At 37.0% G+C, this 12,263-nt stretch overlaps 1 long non-coding RNA gene across 1 annotated transcript; it reads left to right on the top strand.

The window, feature by feature from the left end:
* Positions 1-905: 905 nt before the first annotated feature.
* LOC107837491 (uncharacterized) lies at positions 906-12,111 on the top strand. Its single transcript, XR_001663502.1, has 3 exons — positions 906-1,117; positions 11,556-11,560; positions 12,101-12,111. It is a non-coding gene; the product is annotated as an uncharacterized LOC107837491 (long non-coding RNA).
* The last annotated feature ends 152 nt before the right edge of the window (positions 12,112-12,263 follow it).

The following is a 12,263-nucleotide window of genomic DNA, read 5'->3' as shown; positions in this document are numbered from 1 at the left end:
ATAATAGCCAGTTAACAAGCAATGTCCAGAATGATTTGATGACTGCCAACCTGAAAAAACGAGCATGTAAGTTAAACTCAGTATGTGAAAACATGTATTTGTATTTACAAACTACAACTAAGATACACCTAAGTCCAATTTTTTTTTCTTTTTTTTTCAATTTTGATGTAAACTAGCTTTCATTCAATCAAGAATGTTGTTTCTGATAGGAAATGACAGACAGATTGACAAATTGTCAAATATACTGACTGTGTATTTACTGCAATATAGATAGATAACAGAAAGAAATAGGTTAGTTAAAAGGTTTTATACACTTACTTTGTCTCTTCCCATAAAATGTGTTATTACTGATGAATGCAATTTTTATGAATTAGAAAAAGGTATGTACAAAAGTCCCACCCCTTCACATGTGGTATCATTGAAAAGCCCTAAATGTCCTCTCTAGATATCAAAAGGAATTAATTCAGTAGAATGCAGGGGGTGGGAGATATTCAAGTTTAGAAATGTCCTCTACAGAGGACAAAAATGAACTACTGGTAGTCAGGAGGATATGACTTCAGGTATCCAAGCCTTTTTCACGTCTAATGAAAGCTGGAGAAGGCAAGCGATCCTGTCCGGTTCAATGTATGCAAAATTATATTTTAGTTTGCCCCAGTGGTTTATATAGTAGTTTGCTTCAGTCATTGTTGACTCATGGTTGCTAAAAGCTTTACAAGACCGACTGATAGTGGGTATAAAACATTGAATAAAATGTTGTGCTACATGACTGGCTTTATTTTTACTCTTACATTTAACTTTATGACACTCAAAATTACAAGAGGATCGCCAATATTGTCTCTAAGTGTATTCTAGGTAAAACTTGTCACCAGCCCTCCACCAACGTCATCATTGGTCTCTTGGCAACAGATGGTAAACTAGCTAGAGCAGTTTTACGGACTAAGTTAACATGAGTGGAGCTCCATGGAGCGGCAAAGTGAAGAGGATGGAAAAAAGAGAGCAAGGAAAAGTCAAAAACTGGACGCATATTTTGTCTTGGAGATGAACCGGACTTTTTTGTTGGCAGCGATTCAGACCCGCCAAAACTGCCAGCCCAGCGAAGGAGCCAGGCTAGTTACAGGTAGCAACTCTGACATTATTCACAAAGTGTGAGTTAACTAGACTGTAAGTTGTATCAGCCCAGCCGCCTAGCTTACATCCCCTTTTTTCTGTCGGTGGTTCAGCGGTGATGTCAGGGACTGAAGGCTGAGTTATAGTTGGGATTTTGGCAGTTCGGGTTGAGCGCGTGCGAGCCAAGACAGCAGTATGGCGTTTATACAGTAGTTAAGGCTTACACTGGAGCCGCCTGCAAGAGCATCTTCCATTTTGTGAACGTAACTCGGCGCGCGCGATCCGTGCCGAGTTCCAAACATCCAGGTGCACGAGTTGCTGCGAAACGCTGTGCGTGCGGTGCGGTCAGCTCTTGCAGTTGTGTGAAGCTGCGTGCTCGGTTCTGCGCGCGCTGCTGCGTGCTCGGTTCATTGCGTCAACAATAAACCGAGCTTCAGCAGTAGCTAGCTGCTCCAGGCTCTGAGTTGAAATTGATAAAGTGTCAAAAATAATCCGATCGCTCTCCGTGGTTCTGAACAGCTTTGACTTTGTGTTGTTTCATCATTAGTGACCACGTAGCCTAATGTTTCTGTTGTTCTCTCCATGTTTGATGGATTTCAGAATGACATAGTCGCTCTCTGTGGTTGTGAAACTTGTAAGATCCGCTGTTGCGGACATGTCTATGTTGTAAAGTTATATTATCATGAGCTTTATTATTTGGGTATAAAGGACCCGGTCATTAACCCCTTCCCCCGACCCGACTCTGACTTGTTCCGCTAGTGGTTGGCACCAATAGTAATTGAATTGCTAGCGTAAGATAAACAAATTTCTACAGGACTGCTACTGATGTAGATTTTTTGTTTGGCTTGGTAAGCAGCTAACATATATTTATCAGCAGTGACAAAACATAGTCTGTCTCCATGTTGGTGAAATCAACATGGTTTTGGATCTGCATTTATTTTAAAGTGACATTTAACATACTTGCATGCATTTACACCTCCTTTCTGCATCGTAAGTAAAACACTTATTTATATCATACACAATTAAGGACCTGTCATGAATGCACCAAACTTCTCCCCTTGCAAAATGTGCAAATATAAGCTGATATAGAGAATGGATGAATGAATGTATCCAGTAAAACAAACAAAAACAAATATTTACAACTCTTGCAGATTTAGATCTGAACTAAGCAGTTTAAATAAAATATGTTTTGTTGACATGCTGTTAAAATGTATTGAATTAATAATTTTGGGCGTAGCTGTATGGAACATCAGAATTATGATGTGTATCAGCAAATTTAGTCTCAATTTATAAAATCAGTCAATTTCCATTTATATTTTTGACTAATGAGATCAAATTGTATACTTTAAGAGTGGTCTAGGAGATTTATGTTCTAAATCCCTTTTCATTTTCAGACAATAAGCAGAAGAACAATAAAAGAACTATTTGTAATCTCCTTTAAATTTATCTGATTACAGATTAGATAAAAGTTATATTTTTTTTGAATGATGAAATACAAAAAAATGCTCCTGGAAATGCTTGAAAGCGCTTATCTGGGAAACTAGTACAGCAAATTGTTTTATCTAGTGAGCTGGAAGTTATTGTTACACTTCAAATCAACAGTAGTAACAAATGTAAAATATTCAAATACACCCAGTGGAGCATTACAAGTGTTGTTGTTATAATTAAATATTTCAGGAGGAGAAAATACATGTGTTGTCTGTTTGCTAGCACAGCTCACAGTTTTTGATTGATTTGTTCCCCGCACTAGTAGAATGCCCGAACTTTGGCATTCTACTCCATTACAAAACAGGGGAACCACAAATTCTTGTTGTGAACACAAAATATGTTTTGAACAAAGAAGCAAATCAGTTAAATCTTACTGTGTGTCAGAATAATCATGACTGTTACAAGGCACCTTTCACAGGTCAAAAACCACAGGGTGCTTTACTACAAAACAATAATGAAAGAAGATTAACACATTAGAGAAATATCAGGTAGCCTACATGTAATTTCATGCTTCGTATATTAAGCTGAAAGCAAGTGTAAATGAATGATTCTTTAGCTGATTCTTTTAAGAGTCAATAGAATCAAGACTGCACAAAATATAGGAGGCAGCACATTTCACAATCTTGGGCAACAAGGATTTATCCCCTCTGACCTTAAATTGTGTTTGTGGAAGCATTGCTAGCCTTTGACTGGAAAATCCCAGACTGTGAGAAAGGGTGTAGAGCTGGAAGATCAGAGAAACAGCCAGACTCTTCACCACGTAGAGCCCTAACAGTAAAGACTAACATTTTAATATGAATTCTAAAATGTGCCGGAAGCAAATGTAAGGAGATTAAAACTGGAGTAATGTGTCTTTTGTGTGTGAAGAAACAGAAAAAGAAATGATTCTCGACTGTCATGCAGTGTAGTCAAATTATTACTTCACATCTGATGTGCTTTAGCTTGTCAATGCTGCAATAAAAATTCAGTGTTATATAACTTGGAGACTTTCAACATAAGAGAAAAGATAGCAACAAGTAACAAGCAACGGACACGTTTGAGTGATTAAATTACAAAAAGGTCACTAAGCCTACAATGGAATGCACCTAATTGTTATTTCAACAAATAGCATCAGTTAGATGAATCACCTGACAGAATTTCTTTAGATAATAACAGCATTTCTTCCCCCACGGCAATAAAACCTTCCTCAAGATTTATAGCTAAAGATTTATGAAGAAAAACCTACCTGAGTCTGTCTACTCACTAATTAGCAGTTATCATCTCACTCATTACGATGATTGCTACTGGCAAAAATGTTCTTTCAGAAATGTTTGACGCACAATTAACTACAGCATTCCTGCTTTGCAAATCAAACAAAATCCATGCTCAAGTCAGAGCTATCAACTCTGTTTGTTCCGTCCGTTTTCAAAAGACACAGTGGGTGTCTGATTTGCTGCCACAAGTGCTCAGCAGTGTCAAACAGAGTTAATTTTTCGCAAGTCTTACATGAGGATTTTGCCTTTCTGGTAAGTCTAATACACTGCTGTATTGACAACAGATTTTAAACATTTCACTGTGACGGAGTGTAAATATAGTTATTCTTTCAGCTAAAACCATGAGGCAATTGATAACAATTTTTAGTTTGATGCAGTTTAGCAGACCGGTGATTGAGTCCAAGTCAAAGTAAGACAGACCATAACTACATTTGGCTCTTACATCATTGGACAATCTATATCCACAGAAACCAGGTAACCCCTTAGTGGGAAATGGGAGGATACATACAATAAACAAATTTCATAGTTTTTGAAAATGCACTGGTGAACAGCAAAGTCAGTGTCATATTCAAGAAATCTGAGTATCTGAACTTTGTAAGATCTGTTACCCATCACCTCATTCCAAGCAGATTAGATTACTCTTAGCACCACTCATGGCAGGAACAGTAGCAGTTTCTGATATGGGTGACACTGGCGGCTGCTCAAGGCGGCTTCTCGTCTACGGCGGTGTGAGCTTCACCAGAACTGATGAATGTCACACTGACTATGTGAGTCAAATACAGGGATTTATTTTCATGTGAGTTTCAGAGAAAACAAACAAAAACCTTAGACTACAAGTTTTTAATATAACCTGTTTTTAATATAATCAAAAATTAGATTTATATTATTTTTTCATCCTGTTTTGTAGTCCAGAGCAAAATCAGCAGTAATTTCATTGAGGAAGTGCAGTGGAGCGGGTCTCTGACTGCAGTTTGGGTTTGCTGTGTAATCGGGGTCCTGTCAGACGAACAACCTGTAGGTGCCTCAGAGGTGAGAGGGACTCACGGCAGCACTCTCCACTTCCTGTAACTGCAGTACGATTAGCGTTTTCATGTGTTGTCACCAAAGTGTCCAATAACACAGAGCCTGTGTGAACCGTAGCCTCAGTTTGTATTTTTTAACCAACAGAGGCGGCGGGATTCGATGTGCTGCTGTGTTACTGTAGTCCATCTGCTTCAAAGTGATATGAGATGTTTGCAGTGTACCTTGGCAGTAATGATTGTTTATTTGAGCAACTGTGTGCATCAACTGGGCATTTCCTCCTGCACGACTGCCTTTCACTGGGTATTTTTTTCTGTACAGCCAAGAAAATAAACCAATATACAACAGTTTCTAAAATTCTCTGAGCAGCCTGTCTGGCGCTAACATCCCACATTCAGAGTCACTTAAATCCCTTTTTCTTCCCTTACTGATTCTCATCTTGATATCATACCATACCATATCATACCAACTTTATTTATAAAGCACTTTAAAACAACCACAGCTGATACAAAGTGTTGTACATCAAAACACAACATAACAATAAAAAAACATAAAATAAAAACTTAGTTTAAAAACAAAAACATACAATTTAAAACTAGATCCCGCTAGAGTTGAAAGCCAAGTAAAATAGATGGGTTTTAAGACAAGCTTTAAAAGTAAGGAAGAAAGCAAGGAAGCTTTCTTCACCACACCCAGATGTTGACTAATTCCCTAAGTTTGTCAACAGGCTATTGAACAGGTACATTTAGCAAAATGGCCACTGCATGTAAATTGTCAAGACAAGATTTTTGCATTGTTCAGTTTTTCTGTTTAATAATGAGAAAAATATTCATACAGCAGGCATGTAATAAGCTTTACATTTTAGTGTCTAATTGTACTTTAAAAATAAGAGTATGTTACATAAAAAGTTTATCTTGTACCTGCAGGCAGGTGTACATTGTTGCTATAAAACATACATTTTCTTGATCTTGTCGTTGTTTGGCAAGACATTTTATTTGTCATTTAAAAGTGCTGCTAAAATAGATCAAGAAATCCATGTTAGTTTGTGATACTTCTCACTTGCTGAGAGCACTGCTTTGCGACCAAAGTCGCTGTATCTGTGTATATTGGAAGGAAGTTACCGCTGTCGAGAAAATGGAAACATGTCAAATGGTCTAATAACAAAATAACATGGGCAAAAATCTAATATCCTTGCAGAAGAGTTACAAATGTAAACATCTTCCACATGGCAAACTATTAACATTTTTTCTGTTTATCTTATCAGAACAAACAAATATTGGCTGAACATTGATCAGCAGATTTGTGAATCCAAGAAGTGAGGACAGCAGGACCCAAAGACATAATGTTGCTTTCCATGCACGTCCCTCTAGAGAGGAAGGATCTATCTCCTGACCTTAGCTAACACCCGCAGACACGCTGATAAACACTGAATATTTATCATACACTAACTTGCTGTTGCTCACAGAGCTACTGTAGAACACGCATCCCTCTGTGACGCCAGAGAATCCATGTGTGCACTCAGCACACTCCATATGAATGTTTTTGGTTTTATTCACATTGGCAGGGACACATGACACTTTTTATGAATAAACAAAACTGCTCTAGCTCCTTAAGATGGTCCCCACCACACACACAGCCACATAAACATGGGAGATTTACTATACAGCAAGAGATGATGCAAGTTTACTGAAATCATCAAGGACTGCAACAAAAGATGGACATTAGGGTTGATTTATTTCTTTCTTTTGGTAGTTTTCAAGAACAGTATTTTTTAGGATGCATGCTTTTCTCTGGCGAAACTATACATTCTGTATAACCACACACACACACACACACACACAAACTGCCAGTCTTTCATATTGCACTCAGAATTTCTTGACATTCGTTGTAGGGGTTATTGTATAGCACATTCAGGTTTTCCTGGAGTGCTTAAGAAACTCTGTGAAGTGCTGTTGCATGCCTCATTGAACTGAAGTTATACAAAGCCTACAGTGTCTTGCTTGTTTAGTGAAATAGTTGCAGTCTGTGAATGTTGATAAATCAAATCCATTTACAGCCACTCATAGGGCATGTAACACACAACTCCGGAGTCAGAGGTCAGCAAAAAATGTAATTTAAAACCAAATTGCCTGTAAGTTAGCCTCTCACACTCACAATAACAGCAGCAGAGGCTCATTATTGCTCACACAAACCCCAGCAGACCAGAAAGAAGACTAAATCATGACATGATGAGGTGGGCAGGTATGGTTAAAAAAAAAAAAAAAAAGCAGTTAATTATTTTTTGTGTGTTTTAAGCAACAAACAATTCAGTACTTTACGATGATTTCAAATTAACTATCTACTATGTATTGTCCAGGTGTTATTTATAATTGTCATTATCACTATTATTATTTTGGGCCTGTAGATTTTCTTGTCTAATGAGACTCAGTTTATAATAAATTTGTTTATGTAATATAATTTAATTGTTGGTTCTTTAGCACATTATATTGAAAAGGCATATGAATACCATTACATTACTTTAATGACAATTTTAGATAATTGTCGAGTTAGTAAGTATACATATTTCACTAAATTGAGATAAGGGTTAAGATTAAATGAGTGTTCACGTCTTCTTACTCTTTTCAAAAAGAAAAGTAGTGGGAAGCTAATTATTTTGTTCTTGGTTATGTATGTATGTTTTCTCTTGTCCTACTGATTACTTGCTTTCTTGTTTTTAAAAACCTGTTTGAAAAATATAAATAAATGAAATGCAATGACAACGTGAAATACTAATCCAACAAACTAGCTTAACAGAAACAAAAGATTAGACAAATTAGTTTTTAGATGCCATCCACAAAACAGATTCGCATGCAACACAAGAGACTAGGAAATGTTAGGAAGGTGACGTGCATTTTAAATAACCTGTCACTAATGTTTATCAAAGAGGAAGAGGTCCTCTTTAAATATCTTGCCCCCACCAGGTTTGGCAGCTTCTCGGTCGTTTTTAACCATTGCATAGTGCGGTTTGTCCAGGGAATAATACTATTCTTATCTGCTGCTGCTATCATGGCATCACATACACAAGCATGAAGCAAAATCCAGTCAATAATTAATCAATTACATTGTTGGCTGTCAAGAGACTTTACTGGTCTGGAAAGACAAAATACAGTTCATGCCACAGCATTTTCTAGATGTTTGCTTTCCTCCCATTCCTTGTGTGAACGCAAGTGTTTACTCTGTTTGTCTGACTGTGGGGGAATGTTGCCGCAAGTGTGAGACTTCACACAATTCATGACAGGTCTACCTGGAACGGTGGTGTCTTATCTACTTATCACCTGACCACTTTGGGAATGATCTGGCTCATGTCTTCTTGGTCTAACCTTCTTCACCAAATATTTTTTGTTGTTAAATATTTGGTTTTCTGGATCAGAACCTGTCCAGTGTGGCTGTCAAGATGTAGTTATTTTGTTTTTATGGCTCTCTTGTACCTTCTTAAGATTATACCATTATATAAGATATTAATAGCTAAGTGGAGCTCTTCCTGGATTTCTACGGTATTTTAAGGTTTTCAAACCAATCTTTATTCCTTATTCCTTAGAATAGTCATTGTATTGTTTTTTTATATGTATTTTAGTAATTTATCAGGATGCCTTACACTAACTATGTTGCTAAATAATATATACATCAGTCTAACTGGTTCCAGAAGCTGTTCAGAATCACAGTTGTAGGAACAGATGAGACACCTGTATTTTAAGTCTTTCCGTTATAGTCAGCATATTGATTTAAATACCAACATAAAATGCCACACACTCACAAGAGCTCAATCTTCAGTATACCTCCCAATGGCTTTCACAGGCTCAATTAGTAAGGCAACGGACTCTTTCAGACTCATACAGCCTTACACTCTCAAATGAGATGAAAGTATGCTCAGAATAATCAATGATACCTATCAGGAGCTTTTCCTGCAGACATCAAGGACAATATTTCACCGCAAATTGGAGTCTTGGGGGAAAAAAAAAAAAAATGGTCATGAAAAAAATTGATCCTGCCTCCTACTCCAATAAAAGTTTTGAGTCTTTTTGTTGCAGCTGTGATTAGGCCACTTACTCAGCTGTGTCTAGAGGATGAAGTCAGTGATCCATGAAAGCTACATTTTGTGATTTGTGATAGCCACAAAACTCAAAGCCTATGCTAATTTTTATAAAATTAAAAGATATTTTATTCCAAACTTTTTGACACATACAGTAATTTACAGCTCACTTTTAACTTGCTTTGAAGAATGTCTCCTTGAGCTGTGTTCTCAGAAAACTTCACTGATAGCATCTTTAAATTTTCCAGCAATCACTCCTACTTTCAAAGGAATATTGGAAGTTTTAAAGTGCCCTTAGGAGGTTTTTAGTCCATTGATTTTGCCATCTAATATTTTTTGACTTGAGCCAGAGCTCAGAGTTTATTTGTTCTGATTTTTTCTTTTAATATACAGGATTTTAGCTAGAATCTTTAAGCATATCTCTGAATGACATTAATTCCAAATACTATCATATCAGCCTAAGTGTTTACCCTCATGCCATCTTTGGAAAATATTTTTTCTACATTTACTTATAGGCGTTACCTTCTACTTTCAGGACTGGTGGCCTTTGTCAGTTATTGTGACCAGGGTGGCCACTCTGGGTAGGTGGTAACTTGAATGAGGGGCTTGTTACTTGTGGCACTTTTGTGGGGCATGTGTTGCATGGGGACCACCTATTCACTAAATGAGGTATGACCCGCATTGTTGTTTATGGACAGGGTTTGATGCCGTCAGGTGGGATGTTGTTTCTTTGGCCTTACTGGGAGGTCTTGGACGTAGATGTGTTGTTGGTTGCCGTACTGTGGCATGATGCCTGTGCATCATGTACATACTATAAGTTTGGGGGGTTGCTAATAGTCTTGGTGGTGGGGCTGTGTCACACCCTATCCACTTTATGACCTGTAGCAATGATGATCTATCATGCCTTTAGTTCAATTTCTAATCAATAGAATTTCCCCCTCTCCATTTCTTCAGTGAAATTTGCCTGCAAGTCAACTAGACCAACAGTCAGGTTTCCCTAAGCTGCCAGTGATTAAGAAAAAAAAATAAAAATAAAAATGCAATGTGAAAAATGTTGAAGTTTTTACTTGCAGTACAAAACTTAATAAAGTTCAGTAAAATATCATAACCAGTTATCATAATTCTTCACTTCCTCTTTGAATCTTGTTTTATCGCCCAATTGTAGTACAAAAACACTTTCCTGAGTAAGTAAAGTAAAACTTTTTTCTAGAAGGGAAAAAATCTCTATCTTAAAACTTCTACTGGCTATTTTTGAAGTATTTCTCTCTTTTTTTTTTTACATGATTTAGAGCACTGTTTCCATATTAACACAAATATAATTGTATCATTAACTTACTTTTCAGCTTTTCAAATGGAAACCTTTTAAACCATAGCCCTCATCTCAACAAATCCACATTTAAACCTTGATTGAAAATATTGACAGGTGAAGGGAATCACATTGATTACCTTGTTTTAATACAACATTACAACAAAGAAACTTGGGTCTGTGCATTCACATGCATGTCACATGATCCCTATTTAATCAGATTAAGAAAACACATCAGCTGGTGTTGACTGATTTTTGGGTCCCTCAATCTGTCTTGAATTCTCAGAAAACAGCCCAACCTGAACAAGGTGTTGTGAGCCAAAAATATAGCCGAGTAGCAAAATGATTATCATGCAACATTTAAAAAGCATCACCATCTTCCCCTTCTTATCTGTTCCATTCTTTGTTTTTAACATTTTTCACATTGAATCTAGAAATTTGAATCACACATTCTTAAAGCTATGTTTTGCTTCATGTGCTGAAGGATAAAATGAGATCACTTAAACTGTTCTAGTGCATTACTAAAGGAAAACCCAGCAAATTTGATTCCTCAACTTCTCTGTAGTATTTTTTTGCCCTCCTTTAGCTGTAATAATCTCCAGTAATGAGATAAAATAAATTCACAATATTTTGCAGAACATGACCATGAGGCATATGAATGTGAGTTGTAAAAATATATATTTTTTATTATTCATTTAAAATAGATATGGATTAAATAATTTCATGTATTCATCTCCAGTTTATTAAAAATGTTTCATACAAAAAAAAAAAAAATCTGTTTTGAAAAAAACACCAGTAATTGAATTTCCATTTTTCAGCCAATTTATGACCAAAAAGGACACCTTTTCTGTTAATCTGTTCATCTAGAGCAGGTTATGAAGCATCACAGACATTTTCTACTTTATATACAGAACGCTGGTAATTAGATCGATCAGAAATGATTCCCATGAGATCATCTGAGCATCATCTCAGATCTGGACACTGTACTCAATGCATCTCACTTTCCTGGGAGCTGACAGCGTGTTAAAGAGTTATGGAGGCTTTCAAATGCAATTGTGAACACTGCAGGTCACAGACGACTGCAGCTGAACCTCTGGTGCAGAGGAAAGGGTGCTCCGATGCGGATGTTCAGCTGGAGAATGACGCAAGGAGGAGCTTTGTGGAAATAGGCGGTGCTTTGTGGTAATAAGCATTTAAGCAGCCACAGGAAATTCTATGATTTCTCAAACATACATGTAAGAATTAAAGCAACACGTCGGGTATGTTTTTTATAGGATAAATATATGTTAGAAAGCAAGATTGGACTCACCAGGAAAGGTTAGTTAAAGTCAAAGCATTAAGTTTGTATGTTCTAAATGGACCTATAGGTATTATTTCTCTTTAATTAAAGCCTGTGCCACCTTCATGGAACACACCATTGCATCCTGACCCGCCAAAATTGCAGCAGAGACAGCATCCATATAAAGACTGTAACTGGCTGTCACAAATGTCACACTTGCTTTCTCACTCCTGAACTAAGTTGGCAGCTGGAGGAGGTCAACAGATTTGTGTAGGGAGAAAAATTCTGCAAAGAAGTTCAAGAGGATTATTTTGACTTCGTGTGTGCCTTTGTGTGCACATCAGTGTGTACAGACTTGGTAGTTAGTTGTTCAATAGGCACTAGTAGGAATATTTACAAGGAAAGAACCTAAACAGAAAATTGCCCAAAATAATTCTTGCAATATGGATATAATATGGGCAGCCTACATCAGTGGCTGAATTTTGGCAATAAATTAAATGACCTAATGATGAAGGCCGTCTATCTTTAGTTGCAATGTATCTGCCTTCCTGTCCAATGTATTAATCAACATCTGTCAGGTGAAGCCCTTCTAGCTCGTTTACTAATTTTGGTTCTCTACTGTGCTCAACAGTACACATTTACAAAACTGCCCTGCAGACATCTGAGCTACCTGGATTAAAGATGGTGCAGACTCCCTGAAGCCAAATAGTACTGGACAACTGCTATTTATCCAGAATGCTG

The sequence above is a fragment of the Poecilia formosa genome, unplaced genomic scaffold, assembly GCF_000485575.1.
Source record: "Poecilia formosa unplaced genomic scaffold, Poecilia_formosa-5.1.2 Scaffold146, whole genome shotgun sequence".
NCBI classification, from domain to species: Eukaryota; Metazoa; Chordata; class Actinopteri; order Cyprinodontiformes; family Poeciliidae; genus Poecilia; species Poecilia formosa.
This window is presented reverse-complemented; position numbering and strand designations above follow the sequence as displayed.